Source organism: Erythrolamprus reginae, unplaced genomic scaffold (genome assembly GCF_031021105.1).
Source record: "Erythrolamprus reginae isolate rEryReg1 unplaced genomic scaffold, rEryReg1.hap1 scaffold_286, whole genome shotgun sequence".
Classification (NCBI taxonomy): Eukaryota; Metazoa; Chordata; class Lepidosauria; order Squamata; family Dipsadidae; genus Erythrolamprus; species Erythrolamprus reginae.
The window spans coordinates 25001-42208 of NW_027248652.1; the positions used below are offsets into that span (position 1 = coordinate 25001).

Consider the following 17208-nt stretch of genomic DNA (forward strand, 5'->3'; position numbering starts at 1 on the left):
GGACTGGAACAGAAATTTCTCTCCCCTCGTGGCTCGTATCTTGAAATACTCGCATGTGGAGCAGCTCGTATCTAGAGGTACTACTGTACTCCGAAAAATACATTATTCTAATTGTGCCCATAGAGAGAGACATACCTGTCTCAGCCTAGGATTGAACTCACAGCCTCCTGGTTGTAAGGCAAGAGTTCCACCTCCAGGGAGCCAAATGAGTATTGTAAACAAATGCTAAGGCAACCCCACACTATCCTGCTTAATGATACTGCTGATGCTGTTGTGTTCCATTATTAGTCTAGTGCCATTGACATTATTGTTATTATTTCTCGATTGGCAGAAAATTGCAGAGAAGTCTAGAGCCCTGTTTCCAGTGAGTCAGAGGAGTAAAAAGCAGGTAAGCACAATTTTCTGCTCAAGGAGTATATTTTGTTCAAGCTCCGGGGTCAAACCATGAATTTCCTTCTCAATTGTATCCTACAAGTTTTATATGGTTCAAACTGTGTTGGTTTCTTTTTGTTGCTTTGTCCTTGTTGAAGGGACTTGTCAGCCTTTACTCACAGTTCACCTCAAATCGGTGGCTGAAATATTAGGTATTCTAAACCTTCATACGATAATAAATGAAACTGGAGATACTGTACTTTAGCAGAAGAGAAGCATTTACGTGCTTTCAAACCGCTAGGTGGGCTACCTGGGACAAGGAATGAGAGCTCACCCCGTCGCATGGCTGGTTCTCAAACATAGACTGTCACCTTTCCAGTTTATATGCTCAGCATCTTCAAAAGCTTTGTGCGACTGGATAATAGAGAAGCATTCTGTTCTTTTCTGTTCTATATTCTGTTCTGTTTTGTTTCATTTTGTTTCATTTCATTTTGTTTCACTCCACTCTATTCTATTGTTCTGTTCTGTTCCATTCCACTCCAGTAGTGTTCCATTCTGATCTATCTATCTATCTATCTATCTATCTATCTATCTATCTATCTATCTATCTATCTATCTATCTATCTATCTATCTATCTATCTTCTATACCTACTTACTTATCTCTATCCCATCCATCCATCCATCCATCCATCCATCTATCTATCTATCTATCTATCTATCTATCATCTCTCTCACACACACTCTCACTCTCTCAAAGTTCCCAGCCAACTTTCACACCTAAGGCAAGACTAGAACTCACTCTCTCCCGGTGATTGAGCCAAAGTTATAGAAACATAGAAGTCTGACGGCAGAAAAAGACCTCATGGTCCATCTAGTCTGCCCTTATACTATTTCCTGTATTTTATCTCACGATGCATATATGTTTATCCCAGGCATGTTTAAATTCAGTGACAGTGGATATATCTACCACGTCTGCTGGAAGTTTGTTCCAAGGATCTACTACTCTTTCAGTGAAATAATATTTTCTCATGTTGCTTTTGATCTTTCCCCCAACTAACCTCAAATTGTGTCCCCTTGTTCTTGTGTTCACTTTCCTATTAAAAACACTTCCCTCCTGGACCTTATTTAACCCTTTAATATATTTAAATGTTTCGATCATGTCCCCCCTTATCCAGTGTGCTTCATGTCACTAAATGACACTACTCCCTATTGCTGCTACTATTCACTTTTTCCTGTTTGTATCACTTGTGCGATGGACAATGGAAACATCTGCTGATCCTTAGCTTTGATTCACCATTTAAAAACGTTTGCAGAGATTCCTCTTTCATGCTATTTAACCTGCTAAAATAAAACCCCACCGGAGATAAACTCTACAGAGTGCTAAGTGCTCTCCGAACACCCTTTGAATCCTAATTAAATATAGCTCGGGAAAAATGTGCAGAAGAGGGGGAAAAATAGCAATTTCAAACCTGAAGGAGTCTTCTGTTCTTCCCAAGGCCTTTTCACAAAGGTGGTTAGGTTAGCTTTTATTTTTTTTAAAAAAACCCAAACCTCCCGTTCAATAAGAAGTACGGAACATGGACACAAAAGCCCAGCAGGCACTGAATTATTCTTTTCTTTCCTTGGGAAAAGTGAGATTATACGTCTTTCGTGTTTTGGGCCGCGCGGCGGTAATTTTGTTCCCAGCTGCCAGGAGACAATTCAATTTGGCTGCTGGTTCTTGCTTGCCGGTCGCAAGTTTTCCGATTTCCAGCCCACACATACCCCACCCCTTAATGGAGCTTCCTGGGAAGACGTTAAACAGCGGTGTTTAACTCTTCAGGTAGGGACGTTGTCCAATATGTGAGCTTAATGGACCGTATTAGATTCTGTAAGGGAAGGCGAACGTTGGTTTGATGAGTGGATTGCTTCATACAGACCTGTTGGAAGCCTGTTTCAATGGACCAGTGGGGAAACCAATGATGCGATCTCTCTCTCTCTCTTTTTTTAACTAGAAAAGTTTATTTATTTACACATGAACATACAAACACAAGACATTTAAAAACATTGGACGTTGCGTGAAATACCTGTTTTACATTTTTTTTTTAACAAAAATATTTATTAAGTTTCTGCATATAAAAAGCATAGAAACATAGAAGACTGACGGCAGAAAAAGACCTCATGATCCATCTAGTCTGCCCTTATACTATTTCCTCTATTTTTATGTTAGGATGGATATATGTTTATCCCAGGCATGTTTAAATTCAGTTACTGTAGATTTATCAACCACGTCTGCTGGAGGTTTGTTCCAAGCATCTACTACTCTTTCAGTAAAATAATATTTTAGAAACATAGAAACATAGAAGACTGACGGCAGAAAAAGACCTCATGGTCCATCTAGTCTGCCCTTATACTATTTTCTGTATTTTATCTTAGGGTGGATATATGCCTATCCCAGGCATGTTTAAATTCAGTGACTGTGGGTTTACCAACCACGTCTGCTGGAAGTTTGTTCCAAGGATCTACTACTCTTTCAGTGAAATAATATTTTCTCATGTTTCTTTTGATCTTTCCCCCAACTAACTTCAGATTGTGTCCCCTTGTTCTTGTGTTCACTTTCCTATTAAAAACACTTCCCTCCTGGACCTTATTTAACCCTTTAATATATTTAAATGTTTCGATCATGTCCCCCCTTTTCCTTCTGTCCTCCAGACTATACAGATTGAGTTCATGAAGTCTTTCCTGATACGTTTTATGCTTAAGACCTTCCACCATTCTTGTCGCCCGTCTTTGGACCCGTTCAATTTTGTCAATATCTTTTTGCAGGTGAGGTCTCGAGAACTGAACACAGTATTCCAAATGTGGTCTCACCAGCACTCTATACAGCGGGATCATAATCTCCCTCTTCCTGCTTGTTATACCTGTAGCTATGCAGCCAAGCATCCTACTTGCTTTCCCTACCGCCTGACTGCACTGTTCACCAAAACAATCTAAAGAAACAAAACATACGAAGGAAAAAAAGAAAATAGACAAATCAGCTTATAAACGGGTTCAAAGACGAGCTACTCTCCCTCTTCTCCTCCCTCTCCTCCTCCTCCTTCCTCTCCTCTTCCTCCTCCTCCCTCTCCTCCTCCTCCCTCTCTTCCTCCTCCCTCTCCTCCTCCTCCTCCTCTTCTGTTGGAAGGAAGAGAAGGGGAATCTTTGTTGCCTGCCCTTCAGAATCACTTTTTGTGAATTGGCACAATGGTACAGATTTGATTGATGGGTACATAACATTAATTAACCAGTTAATGAGTGGATGTTTGTGTACAGAAGACAAGGTGGAGGATCCAGGAGTTTAATAAATGGGCGACCTTACTTTACAGGCAATTAACTTTACAAGGGAGGGTGAGTAAGTATTTATAAACACGCATATATGTGGGCAGGCACTGAGTTAAAGAGATGGCTGCACTTGTTTGTATGGAGGTTGGAGAGAATCACTTTAGATGCAGCTGGTAGGCCTAGGTGGCTAGAGAAGTCAAGACAATTTGCAGGATACTGTCAAGAGCTGAGGTAGAGTTCAAAAGCTTTAGTTTATTCCATTCCCCTTCGACCTTGACCAAATACTGCATCCAGTTTGGGTCATCACAACATTAAAAATGATGTTGAGACCCTAGAAAGAGTGCAGAGAAGAGCAACAAAGATGATTAGGAGACTGGAGGCTAAAACATATGAAGAATGTTTGCAAGAACTGGGCATGGCTAGTTTAATGAAAAGAAGGACTAAGGAAAACATGATAGCAGTCTTCCAATATCTCAGGGGTTGCCACAAAGAAGAGGGAGTCAAGATATTCTCCAAAGCAACTGAGGGTAGAACAAGAAGCAATGAGTGGAAACTAAAGTTGTTCTGTAATTCAATTAATCTAAAATTCGATCTTAATTTTATCTATTTCATTGATTCTGGGAACATCCGATTTATTTTCCACTATTATCTCTTCTTATATCGGCCCAATCGTAGAATTTCTTCCCAGTTTCATAATATTTCGATTCTTCTTTATCCTTAGGTTTTTGGGTCAGTCTATCCATTTGGCATAGTGTTTCTATCGATTGGTGATGTCCCTTTTCAATTCTGCTATTCTCTTAAATTAACAATGATTGTTGAAAGGGTCATATTAATAGAGTATTCTGGGGGCACATTTTCCATTTGGGGAGACCCCCAGTTGCCCTCGCCAACCCATAACACCTCCCTATCACCCTATTTCCAACCCCTGTCAAGCCCCGTTGGTTGACATCCCCTTTGATCATCTCTTTGAAGGACCTGGCTGGCAGCGTGTGACCTCCCAGCTATTTCGCGTCTCGGATGAAAACATTGAAATCTCTTCATTCCTGGGCAGGGATCATCCATGCAGGCTGTCAGACCTTGGTCAGCCGGAGAATGAAAGAGTCATAGCCCCGAACGCAGAGGAAGCTTTTCACAACACATCCTACGAGGGATGAGTGGCTCCATTAGTGACCTAACAACACATTAGAGGAATTTACTCAGAGCTCTCATGTCCTGGTGGTCACTCCACCGAAGAGGCAGAGAAACATGAGGGATCTGTCAAGCAATGTGATTTCAAAGTCAGCCTCCAGGCATCACCAAAGGCCTCCTTCCCTCCTTATTTCTTTTTTCCCCCTCCCCGTTTTGATTTTATTTGAGAGGTAGGTAGTCCTTGATTTGCGACCACAATGGAGGCCCGAAGCAATGCGGTTGTTATAAAGGATCTGCACCCAATTTTATGATCTGCCTTGTCAACGTTGGTGGGAGTAAATTCTATTTATTGATTTTCAGAAAATAAGAAAAAATACATCTTGGTAGCCTTTTACAGATCATAACCCGTTGCAATTCATATTTACAGTTCAGTATGCAATATATTCATTTCAATAAACTAAAGATAGAGAAAAAGAAATAAATAGGTGGAACCAACTCCCCCCAGAGATCAGAATTGCCCCCACTCTCCTCCCCTTTTGTAAACTCCTTAAAACCCACCTCTGTCGTCAGGCATGGGGGAATTGAGATATTCCCTTCGCTCTAGGCCTATACAATTTATACATGGTATGTTTGCGTGTATGTTTGGTTTTTAAATAAGGGTTTTTAAAATTATTTTAAATATTAGATTTGTTACATGGTGTTTCATTATTGTTGTTAGCCGCCCCGAGTCTACGGAGAGGGGCGGCATACAAATCTAATAAATAAATAAATTTGATTTGATTTGATTTGATTTGTATGCTGCCCCTCTCCGAAGAGCGGCTCACAACAACAATATACAATACAAATCCAATGATTAAAAAACAGTTAAAACCCTTGATTTAAAAACAATCATACATCCCAAACAAACCATACATAAAACGGAATGGCCAGGGGGAATCAATTTCCCCATGCCTGGCAGCAGAGGTGGGTTTTTAGGAGTTTGCAGTCCTGATCTCTGGGGGGAGTTGATTCCAGAGGGCCGGGGCCGCCACGGTGAAGGCTCTTCCCCTGGGTCCTGCCGGATGGCATTGCTTTTTCGACGGGACCCTGTGGGACCTAATTGGTCGCTGGGATTCGTGCGGTAGAAGGTGGTCCCTAAGTATTCTTGGTGGATTAGGCTGATGTTTATTGCCAACCTGCTGGGAACATGTACATCAACAGGGAGCAAAACCCACTCTTGTCTAAAACTGTTACCTAGTTGGGCCATGAAATATCTGCAAGAAAACCAACACATTCAGGGAAGACCAAGGACCCCTAAATGGTCTTCCTGCTCCTCTTCCTCCTCTTCCTCCTCCCCCCTCCTCCTCCACCGCAGCTCACAGCAGTGATAAAACAATATACAATAGCAAATCTAATATTAAAGTCTAAAATAAAAATTTTACATTAAAAAACCTAAAAAAACACTTATTTTCGCAGCCCTCTTTTTGACTCATGCAGTAGACAGGTCCTGAATGGAAGGCAGATGGGCAGCAATTGGGTTTTTTTCCCCTGCAGTTCCAATTATCCTCTGAAGTCTGTGTCTGTCTTGTTGGGTTGCAGAACTGACCTTTGAGAGTCGTTGGTAGGAGATGTTGCTCTTCCACAGGGCATCCTCAGGGCACCCCAATTTCTGCCAATTTCATTGCAGGAGCCCACGGGGAAGAGTAAGGTCAATTTAATCTGCACCATGCTTGCAAAATATCAGCCGGTTGTGCTTTCAAATTAACATCAGATCTCCTAATCGACTCTTCTTTCAGTCTTTCCCAAGAGGACAGTTGGATGATAGGCAACGCTCTTCTAAGCTGGGTAATCGATAAGAATTAAACAACAGACACATCTTTCAAAGTCAGAAATCTCTAGCTGTTGTCGGCCGTAATGAATTGGCTGGAAAGATGAATAATAATCATCATCATAAACAAAAATGGCAATGTCAAATTTAGAGGCTTGGTTTTGTTACTCATCTGGACTCGTAGGTCTCAACAACTTTTTTGTACTGTGTGGACTAAATTTGTTGGTGTTGTGGTTAGCTCTGGCCCAGCTCCTGCCCCAAGGACTGTGGATGTGGGGGAGACATCCACATGCTGCAGGCCTGTTTTGCCCCCCGGTGGAATCTGCTGATGAAGGCTCCTCTGACCAAGAAGACATGAGTGACAGGGAGGAGGAGAGTGTGGCAGACAGCTCAGAAGGAGATCAATTATCTAGTTCCTCCTTGGATTCGGAACAAGAGTTAATGATACAGCCACGCATGTGGAGAGCGATGCATAGGCAACAACAACTGAGAGATTATTATCAAAGAAAATGAGGCCACCTGTGGTTGGGTGGGGCTGTGGTAATCAGTGAGGCTGCTATAAAATAGCAGCCTGTGGGTTTGGCCATTGTGGAGGATTATCTGATCGTTGTGTTTCGTGACTGCTTTACTGACTTTGACCTTTGGGTGCTGATTTCTCCCCGCTTTCAAACTAAACCAGGGCAAAGTGTGTTTCACTTTGTGAAAGAAGAAGGACTGTGAATTGCCTCACAGCTGCAAGCTAAGTATCACAGAACTGATAAGGGACTTGTACAAATTATAAAGAACATAGTTTTGAATTTTCAAACGTGTGTGTGTCTGAAATTTGTACCTGTGAATTTTCGGGAGGATTCTACCAGAGAGCTCCACAGAACAGTTTGTTTGTTTGTTTGTTTGTTTGTTTGTTTAACTTTTATGACAATTTATCAATTGGACTTTTATCTAGGACAAAAATTTTGAATTCTGCTACATTTTTCTTCTTCTGCCATATGTTACTCATTAGACATTCTAACTTATAATTCGTAACTTACTAATGCCTTATGTCCAATTGATTGCATTGCTACTTTTCTAACTGTGTCTAAAACTGGATCTAACTCCTTTTATATTTGAGGTGTAAACAATGTATGAAATTGACAGAAGCCGTATTAGCATGCGAGTGTTAATTTCACAAAGGAGTAATTCAATTTTCCACCCTTTGAATTTTTACACTGCCTGGAACTCTTGGTTGTATTTCAAGTATTTATCATGATTATTTCCTACAAAGTCCCTTTCTCCCCATTTGACAAATGTATGGATCATCATGTTTAATAAACTGGGGCATACATCACATTTAATATTCCAGTTTCAACAAAATTGAGGGAATTACAGAATCCTAAATAATGGAGTTTTGGGGTTCAAATGTGGTTATAAGTCCCTGACTACTTGTATATAAATATTTTAAAAAGATAAATTAAAGCAATACAGTGTTCCCTCAATTTTCGCGGGGGATGCATTCCGAGACCACCCGCGAAAGTCGAATTTCCGCGAAGTAGAGATGCGGAAGTAAATACACCATTTTTGGCTATGGACAATATCACAAGCCATCCCTTAACACTTTAAACTCCTAAATTACCATTTCCCATTCCCTTAACAACAATTTACTCACCATTATTAGTGGTATTCACCATTGAATAAGATACTTAGTAATCCTGATATTTATAAACATAATTATTTATTAACAATAATTATTATTTTTTGTTATTTATTTGCAAAAATTATTAGTTTGGCGATGGTGTATGATGTCATCGGGCGGGAAAAACCGTGATATAGAAAAAAAACCGTGAAGTATTTTTTTATTAATATTTTTTGAAAAACCGTGGTATAGGCTATTCGCAAAGTTCGAACCTGTGAAAATCGAGGGGACACTGTAATTAACTTACTCGGGGAATGTTTTGTTTGTTTCTCCAGCTGTCTAGTAGTCTCCTCAGATAATGATGTCTCTCCTACATGTCTTTTTTTTAAAAAAAAAATATTATATATTTTTCTCTATAGCACATCATATTTTCAGTTTTGCAACGACAGTGTACTGGCTGTATCCAGTCGTTTTTAAGTATACATAATATTATGCACCCTGATTATTACCAGTATTCTCTTAATCGTATATTATAGTCTCTTTTAGTGTTCTCATAGTTATAACCGTAGCCTGGACATAAACTGTTTCAACCTGTTGTGGTTAGCTCTGGCCCAGCTCCTGCCCCAAGGACTGTGGATGTGGGGGAGACATCCACATGCTGCAGGCCTGTTTTGCCCCCGGTGGAATCTGCTGATGAAGGCTCCTCTGACCAAGAAGACATGAGTGACAGGGAGGAGGAGAGTGTGGCAGACAGCTCAGAAGGAGATCAATTATCTCTCTCCTCCTTGGATTCAGAACAAGAGTTAATGATACAGCCACGCATGCGGAGAGCGATGCATAGGCAGCAACAACTGAGAGATTATTATCAAAGAAAATGAGGCCACCTGTGGTTGGGTGGGGCTGTGGTCATTAGTGAGGCTGCTATAAATAGCAGCCTGTGGGTTTGGCCATTGTGGAGGATTATCTGATCACTGTGTTTCGTGACTGCTTTACTGACTTTGACTTTTTGTGTGCTGATTTTTCCCCGCTTTGAAACTAAACCAGAGCAAAGTGTGTTTCACTTTGTGAAAGATGGACTGTGAATTGCCTCACAGCTGCAAGCTAAGTATCTAAGAACTGATAAGGGACTTGTACAAATTACCAGTTTGTTTGGAGACCAGTGCTCTTTGCTATACCAAAAGAGGGCTTGGTTTTAGTGAATTTTCATTATAAAGAACATTCTTTTGAATTTTCAAACGTGTGTGTGTCTGAAATTTGTACCTGTGAATTTTTGGGAGGAGTGTACCAGAGAGCCCGACAGAACAAACTCCTACCCTCAAAACGACGCTATAGAACACTGCACACCAAGACAACCAGACACAAGAAGATTTTTTCTCCTGAACACCATCACTCTGCTAAACAAATAATTCCCTCAATACTGTCACTGAGGCTGCATTACTATTACTATTAGTGTTCTCATCATTCCTATCACCCATCTTCTCCCACTATTACTGTATGGCTGTAACGTGTTGCTTGTGTCATTAAGAGTTGTACCTCGGGATTCTTGGAAAATATATCTTTTATTTTATGTACACTGAGAGCGTATGAACCAAAGACAAATTCCTTGTATGTCCAGTCATACTTGGCCAATAAAATATTCAGTTATTCTATTCCATTCCATTCCATTCCATTTTGTATTTTATTATTCTGTTCTGTTCTGTTCTATTCTCCCCTGCACTGTTCGGAGAGTCCAATGTGGGTTGTTCTTCAGCCTCATTGGCAGGGACTGAGTTAAAAATTAACATAATTATTATGTCCCGCCCCCCTCTACCTCCTCAGGTTCAGTCTTAAAAACTCAGTCATAGTGTAGGGACTATGAGTTTTCTTCTCACAGTATGTGAGATTTATAGGATGTTTACTAACAATAATTTTTTCTCCTTTTTTCCCTTTCTCTATAGGAGGAAGACCTGGATCTCGAGAACCACTGCCCTCCGGGGTATTGTTCTCCGTCTCTTCAATCCCTGAGAGGCCACTGCTCTCCGGAGTATTGCCTTGCTGAAAGGGATCGCTGGATTGGGGTCCCTGACGCCCGCGATCAGACCCCCCCCCCAACCACTCTTCCAGCGCAACGAGTCTCCAAGTATCGGTTCTTACCGTTCAGAGGAGCAATCAGTACACAGAATTTCCCCATGGGGGGAAATCAGCTGTAAGGCGATCCCAGCAGCTCCCAGACAGCATTCCTGCTGATCGGCAATGGAAAAAGGAAAAAAGATCAACTGTTCGGAGGCCCTTTGCAGCCAACTTGTTCCCGATTGCTCAGAGGAGCAGCGATCGAAGGAATTGAAGGGGGGGGTGCAGAAGGTGATCGCCGAGCTGCCCGAAGTTGCGCCCGCCATTTTGGCGCAGGGCCAAAGCCTCTGAGTCCCCCTCCGGCCATTTCAAAAGCAGAGCTTTTCCCGCCTGACATCACGGCCGCCATCTTGTTTGCTAAGGGGTCAGAGTGACTAGGCTCTTTTCAGCCTATCCCAGGGCCGCCATCTTGCTTCAGGGCGTTGCCAGGACAACGAAGCTATTATGGGCTTCTACCTAGTATCCAGCCAATCACGAGCAGGAAAAACAGATGACATGTTATTTAGGGGACACCAGCTTCCCTAGTCCACCATTTTACTTGCTTTAAGCAGTAACCTCGTGTTTTTGGCTCGGTGTTGTTACAAACATGTCTCAATCCAGTCCCAGCGCTCCTGTGCCCTCCTCCTCCAAGAATAAAAGTAAGGACAAGGGGCCCAGCTCAAAATCTAAGGGGAAAAGCTCTCAGTCCTCCAATGCACTAAAGGAGGCTGAGAAGAAAATAAAGGCCCTCAAGGCCCAGCTGGACAAAGCAAAACCGAGACAGGGGCCTAGCCCCTCAGCCATGGTTATTCCACCCATTTATCAAAGCCCGCTGGGTCCTCCTCCCCTGTCATCGGCCACCTTCGAGGGGCCTCCCTTTCAAAGCGCTGGGGGTCTTTCACCAGACCGCCCATTAAGTGCCCCCGCACCATCTGAGGGATTTCAGAGATCAGAATGGAGCAGGCCTGCCTCTCAACCTCCAGCAGCTACAGCCACATTCACGCCCACAGCAGCAGGGCTCAGGGGCTCTACAGATAACTGGCAAGCCATGTCTCCCTCGGTACAAGACATGATTGCTTCAGCTTATGCACAGGGCATAGCAATTGGGGCCCAACAACAACATCAATCCCCACTGCCACCTCGCCCCAGCAGGCAGGTTATCTGGTCAGCTCCTGCACCTGCACCTTCCCTGCATGACTCTTTTCAGGAGGAGCAAGAGTTCAGAGAGGCCTTTTCAGACCCAGAGAATGAGCTGTCGGGGGATGAAGCCACCTTACCAGAACAGCCTGTATTAGCAGGCTTATTCAAGGCACCCCTTTTCAGGGTTCTCCTAAACAAGGCCAGAACCACACTAACTTTGACCAGTGCCCAAAAGTCGGCTGACCAGGATGTGGGCACATTACCCGCTTCCAGACTCATTAATGAGCCTCAAAGGGACTCAGAAAATATTCCTGCAGTGCCCATATTTGCAGAAAACATAAAGAGGCCCTGGCAGCAACCAGCAGCAGCTCTGGGTCCCTCAGCTCTGGACAAGAAGCTTTACTCCTTCGATCCAGAAATAGAGGATTTGCTCCAATACCCGGCTGTGGATACCCCGGTTACCTCACTAATTTCCAATGCCCTGGTTCCATCGGAGATGGCGGATGGTTTGCGGCCCGATGATAGGAAGGCCGAGAACCTGATCCGGAGAATGCACCAGCTATGTGCCTGGTCCTTGAGAGCTGCTATGGCAGCCTCCTTCTTCAACCGGGCCTCAATCCTTTGGCTTCGAGACATCCTCCCCAGGTTGGGCCCGGAGGACGCTTGCCTTCGCCAAGACATTAATAAATTGATCGCCTCCACGGAGTTCTCCGCCGATGCCACCTTGGCTGCTTCTAGGTTTTCATCCAGGGCGATGGCTACCAACCTTTCCACTCGACGCCTAATATGGCTCCGCTCTTGGCAAGCGGACGCCAAATCGAAATGGCGTCTTGCAACCGCGCCCTACCAAGGGACCACACTTTTTGGAGAATCACTAGATAAAGTCTTGATCGAGGATAAAGACAAGAAAAAGGTGCTGCCAAGGTCGGCGAGGAGGCAAGACAGGCGGGCGGCCCCATACTACAGAAGGCAGCCCTTTCGAGCGGACACGGCCGCGCCTGCGGCCTCAAACACCAGGCCATATGGACAGAGCTCCTACACGCAGCCATCCTTCAGGTCCGACAGAACAGGTTATGGAGACAGGAACCGACAGTTCCAACAGCCCCGCAGATCCTTTCGGGGCGGGAACAGAGGAGGGTACCGAAAACAAAAATGACTTACCCATCCAGGTACCCATCGGTGGATGCCTGCAGTCCTTCTCAGGCTCTTGGGCGGCTATTTCCACCGACATTTGGGCGCTAGATACCATGAAGAATGGTCTGCGCATCAACTTCCTACAGACTCCTCCGGACAGATTCCTACAATGCCCGTCGGTATCTCAACCAAGATGTTCCCTGATTGCCATGGAAGTACAACACCTGTTGGACATTGGGGCAATAGAACCGGTGCCAGTACATCAACAAGGACAGGGGTTCTACTCTATCGTGTTCTTGGTCTCCAAGATGTCCGGCGGCTACTGCCTGATTCTCAACCTCAAGCAGCTGAACATCTACGTTCGCTACCAACGTTTCAAGATGCATTCCTTACAGTCAATCCTGGCATCCATCCGACACCACGACTGGATGACCTCCATCGACCTCAAAGAGGCGTACCTGCACGTACCAGTTCATCCACATCATCGACGTTTCCTCCGCTTTTGTATACAGGACCATCATTTCCAGTACAGGGCAATGCCCTTCGGACTTTCATCGGCCCCCAGAGCTTTCACCAAGCTTCTGGATGTACTGACAGCCGACCTGAGAACCAGATCCATTCGTCTCATGGCCTATCTGGACGACGTAATCATCTTGTCCAGCAGCCCTCAACAGGCCAGACTAGATCTACAACGGACAATACGTTCTCTAGAGACCTGTGGTTTCACGATCAACTATGTGAAAAGCCACCTGAATCCAACCAAACAGCTCTTACATTTGGGAACTCTGATAGACTCTGCAGCCGGAATCGTTTACCTGTCATCAGAGAGGCAGCAGAGGGTGAGGACGCTGATAGCTTCTATTCAGCACCGCACCAGGGTCCCCTTGGCCCTTCTATCCCAGCTGCTAGGAGTCTTCATCTCCTGCATCAGCATCGTCCCATGGGCGCGGCTGCATGCCCGCCCGCTTCAATGGCTCCTCCTCCCCTTCCAAAGAGCACGCATGAGCCACTCCAAACACCAGGTACGTCTCACGTTACCCGTCCGTCACTCTCTGCCTGGTGGACGTCCCAAGCGCTGACCAGAGGCTCTCCCTTCCTACACCATCGGGAGGTGATGATCACTACAGATGCGAGCCTCTCCGGCTGGGGAGCACATTGCGGCTCCAGAGTGGCCCAGGGTCTCTGGACAGCAGACGACCTGAGGGACCCCAATATCAACTTGCTAGAACTAAGGGCAGTCTTCAAGGCACTCCACTCCTTCAAAGACCGGGTAGAGGGACAGCATGTCCTCGTCATGACGGACAACGTAGCAACAAGGGCCCATATAAAACATCAGGGAGGTACGAGGTCGGGCCGTTTGATGGAGGAGGCTCACTCCCTGATGTCTTGGGCGGAAACACACCTGGTCTCGATCCAAGCAGAACACATCTCAGGATCAGACAACACCCAGGCGGATTGGTTGAGCCGCACAACCATCGACCCGGGGGAATGGTCATTGAACCCGGAGGTTTTCCAGGACATTATACACCGTTATGGGGAACCGGTAGTGGACCTGTTCGCGACCCACCTCAACAACCAAGTGGGCCGATTCTACTCCCGGTTCCCGTGCCCGGGAGCCGACCGTATCAATGCGCTCCTCTCCCCATGGCCAAGGGGTCTACTCTACGCCTTCCCTCCGACTTGCCTTCTACCCAGGGTAGTCTCCAAGATACTCTCGGAGCAGGCGGAGGTGATTCTCGTCGCCCCCTTTTGGCCCAGACGACCATGGTTCGCGGACTTGATGGACCTCTCAACCTCCCCGCCATGGAGGATCCCATACCACAGACTCTCCCTCACCCAGGGGTCGTTGGTGCACCCAGAGCCTCAGTGGTGGAGGCTCGCCGTGTGGAGATTGAGGGGGACCGCTTGAGGGCGGAATCTCTGTCGGAAAAGGTCATCCATACCATCCAATCGGCTCGACGCCCATCAACAACTCGCATTTACCAAGCGACATGGGCAGCGTTTTGTAGATTCTGCAGAGCTCGAGAGATCCCCCCTCGCTCAGCCTCCATCTTACATCTATTAGACTTCCTACAGAAGGGGCTGGACGAAGGGCTGACCCCAAACACCCTTCGCAGGCAGGTGGCAGCTATCGCCACGGTCTTAAGACCAGACCCCCTTCGACCGATTTCCCATCATCCATGGGTTAAAGACTTTCTCCGAGGAGCCTCGAATCTTTCTCCTCCAGTTATCCATCACTTCCCATCCTGGGATTTGACTTTGGTCTTACAGGCCCTTACAGGACCTCCTTTTGAACCACTGAGAGAAATCACGCTTCGCCTTCTATCAATCAAAGTAGCGTTCTTAGTGGCCATCACATCTGCTCGCAGGGTGTTGGAACTCGCGGCATTGTCAGTCCGGCCGGACCTTTGCGTGTTCCACCCAGATCGGGTTACTCTTCGGTTAGATCCCAGCTTTCTGCCGAAGGTCAACACAAGATTTCATAGATCCCAGGACATAATATTACCGGACTTCTGTACCCACGGCTCACACCCGTCAGTCTTACGCTGGCACAAAGTGGACGTCCGTAGAGCTCTAAAGATTTACATTCGACGGACCAGCTCTTTCAGGAAATCAGAAGCATTATTCGTTTCCTTCTTCCCAGGATCCATGGGCAACAAGGTGTCCTCTAAAACTATCAGTCGATGGATCCGGTCCTGCATTATGGAGGCATACAGGACACGTGGGACACCTTTGCCAAGGACAATCACGGCTCACTCTACCAGAAGTGCAGCCACCACTGCCGCCTGGAACACACAGGCGTCAATCGATGACATCTGTCGGGCCGCAACCTGGGCGGCCCCCACGACTTTCATCAGACACTACCGTATAGACTCATTCGCTTCATCGGAAGCGGCATTCGGTCGCAGAGTGCTGCAACGGGTTTGTGTTCAGACACCCCTGGTCCAGCCTATCCCGCCCTAGTTGGTTTGCTTGGGTATATCCCACATTGGACTCTCCGAACAGTGCAGGGGAGAAGGACCGTTGAACTTACCTGAATGGTCTTCTCGCTGCACTGTGAGGAGAGTCCAAACCCTCCCGGCTTCTTGGCCCAGGGGTTCAGTTCGTTACCAGTTTAACTTCTTAGTTAATAAAATTGGTTTGTTTACACTATTCCTTCGTTTTTCTTGACTGAACCTGAGGAGGTAGAGGGGGGCGGGACATAATAATTATGTTAATTTTTAACTCAGTCCCTGCCAATGAGGCTGAAGAACAACCCACATTGGACTCTCCTCACAGTGCAGCGAGAAGACCGTTCAGGTAAGTTCAACGGTCCTTCTACTCTATTTTATTCTATTCTACTCTACTCTACTATTAGTGTTTCTATTTCCATTCCATTCCCTTTTGTATTCTATTCTGTTTTGTTCTAATTCTATCCCATTCCATTTCATATTTTATTATTCTATTCTATTCTATTATCATTCCATTTTGTATGTTATACTCTACTCGACTCTACTCTACTTATACTATACTATGCTTATACTATACACTATACACTATACACTATACACTATACACTATACACTATACACTATACACTATACACTATACACTATACACTATACACTATACTATACTATACTATACTATACTATACTATACTATACTATACTATACTATACTATACTATTTCATAGTTGTACCAAAGCATATATCTTTATGGTTCTATACTCTTTAATCTATAGTCTATAGCAGTGTTTCCCAACCTTGGCTACTTGAAGACATTTGGACTTCAACTCTCAGAATTCCCCAGCCAGCATTTGCTGGCTGCAGAATTCTGGGAGTTGAAGTCCAAATATCTTCAAATTGCCAAGGTTGGGAAACACTGGTCTATAGTATGTATCTCTTCACCTGTTATCTTCAGGTGTCCTTTCTTGAAGATTCTGTTCCAGCTTTTGAACCCTACACTTCTAATTCTACACTTCTGGTTCTCCTCCTCAGCAAAGCCCCAAGACCCCTTTCTCTGACCTGGCTGATGACGAGAGGATCTTCGGCGGGGGAGATAACTCACAGCTGGAACAGAGCCAGGAAAACGCCCTGCTGTCCGAGATCACAGAAGAAGACCTAGAAGTCATCCGTCAACGGGAAGAAGCTCTCCAGCAGATTGAGGTCAGTAACAATTGTGAGGAAGCCGGAAGGCTCCAAGCCTATTCAAATACAGAAAGAGATCTTCTAGTCTGACCCTGGGCTCTATCAGGAGAGCCGATGCTGTTTCGGACAAGTGGCTGTCCAGTCTCTTCTTAAAAGCCTCAAGTGATGGAGCGCCCACAACTTCTGAAGGTAAGCCATTCCACTGATTCTGTCTAGGTAATTTTGCCTTCATTCCAGGTTGCTTTTCTCCTTGATTAGTTTCCATCCATTCATGTGTGCCTTCATTAACTAATTAATTCATTAATTCATTAATTCATTCAGTTATGCATGCATGCATTCATTCATTCATGCATTCATTCATTCATTCATTCATGCGTGCATTCATTAATGCATTGATTCATTGATTCATTCATGCATTCATGCATTCATTCATGCGTGCCTTCCATTGATTCATTCATTCATTCATTCATTCATTCATTCATTCATTCATTCATTCAT

General features: G+C 44.9%; 1 long non-coding RNA gene across 1 annotated transcript in view; it reads left to right on the forward strand.

Moving 5' to 3' along the window:
* LOC139156107 (uncharacterized) overlaps positions 1-16722 on the forward strand; it is a 40080-nt gene extending 23358 nt beyond the window's left edge. Inside the window, exons 3-4 of the long non-coding RNA XR_011557227.1 lie at positions 332-388; positions 16561-16722. This is a non-coding gene — a long non-coding RNA (uncharacterized lncRNA). The remainder of the gene's footprint in view (positions 1-331; positions 389-16560) is intronic.
* The last annotated feature ends 486 nt before the right edge of the window (positions 16723-17208 follow it).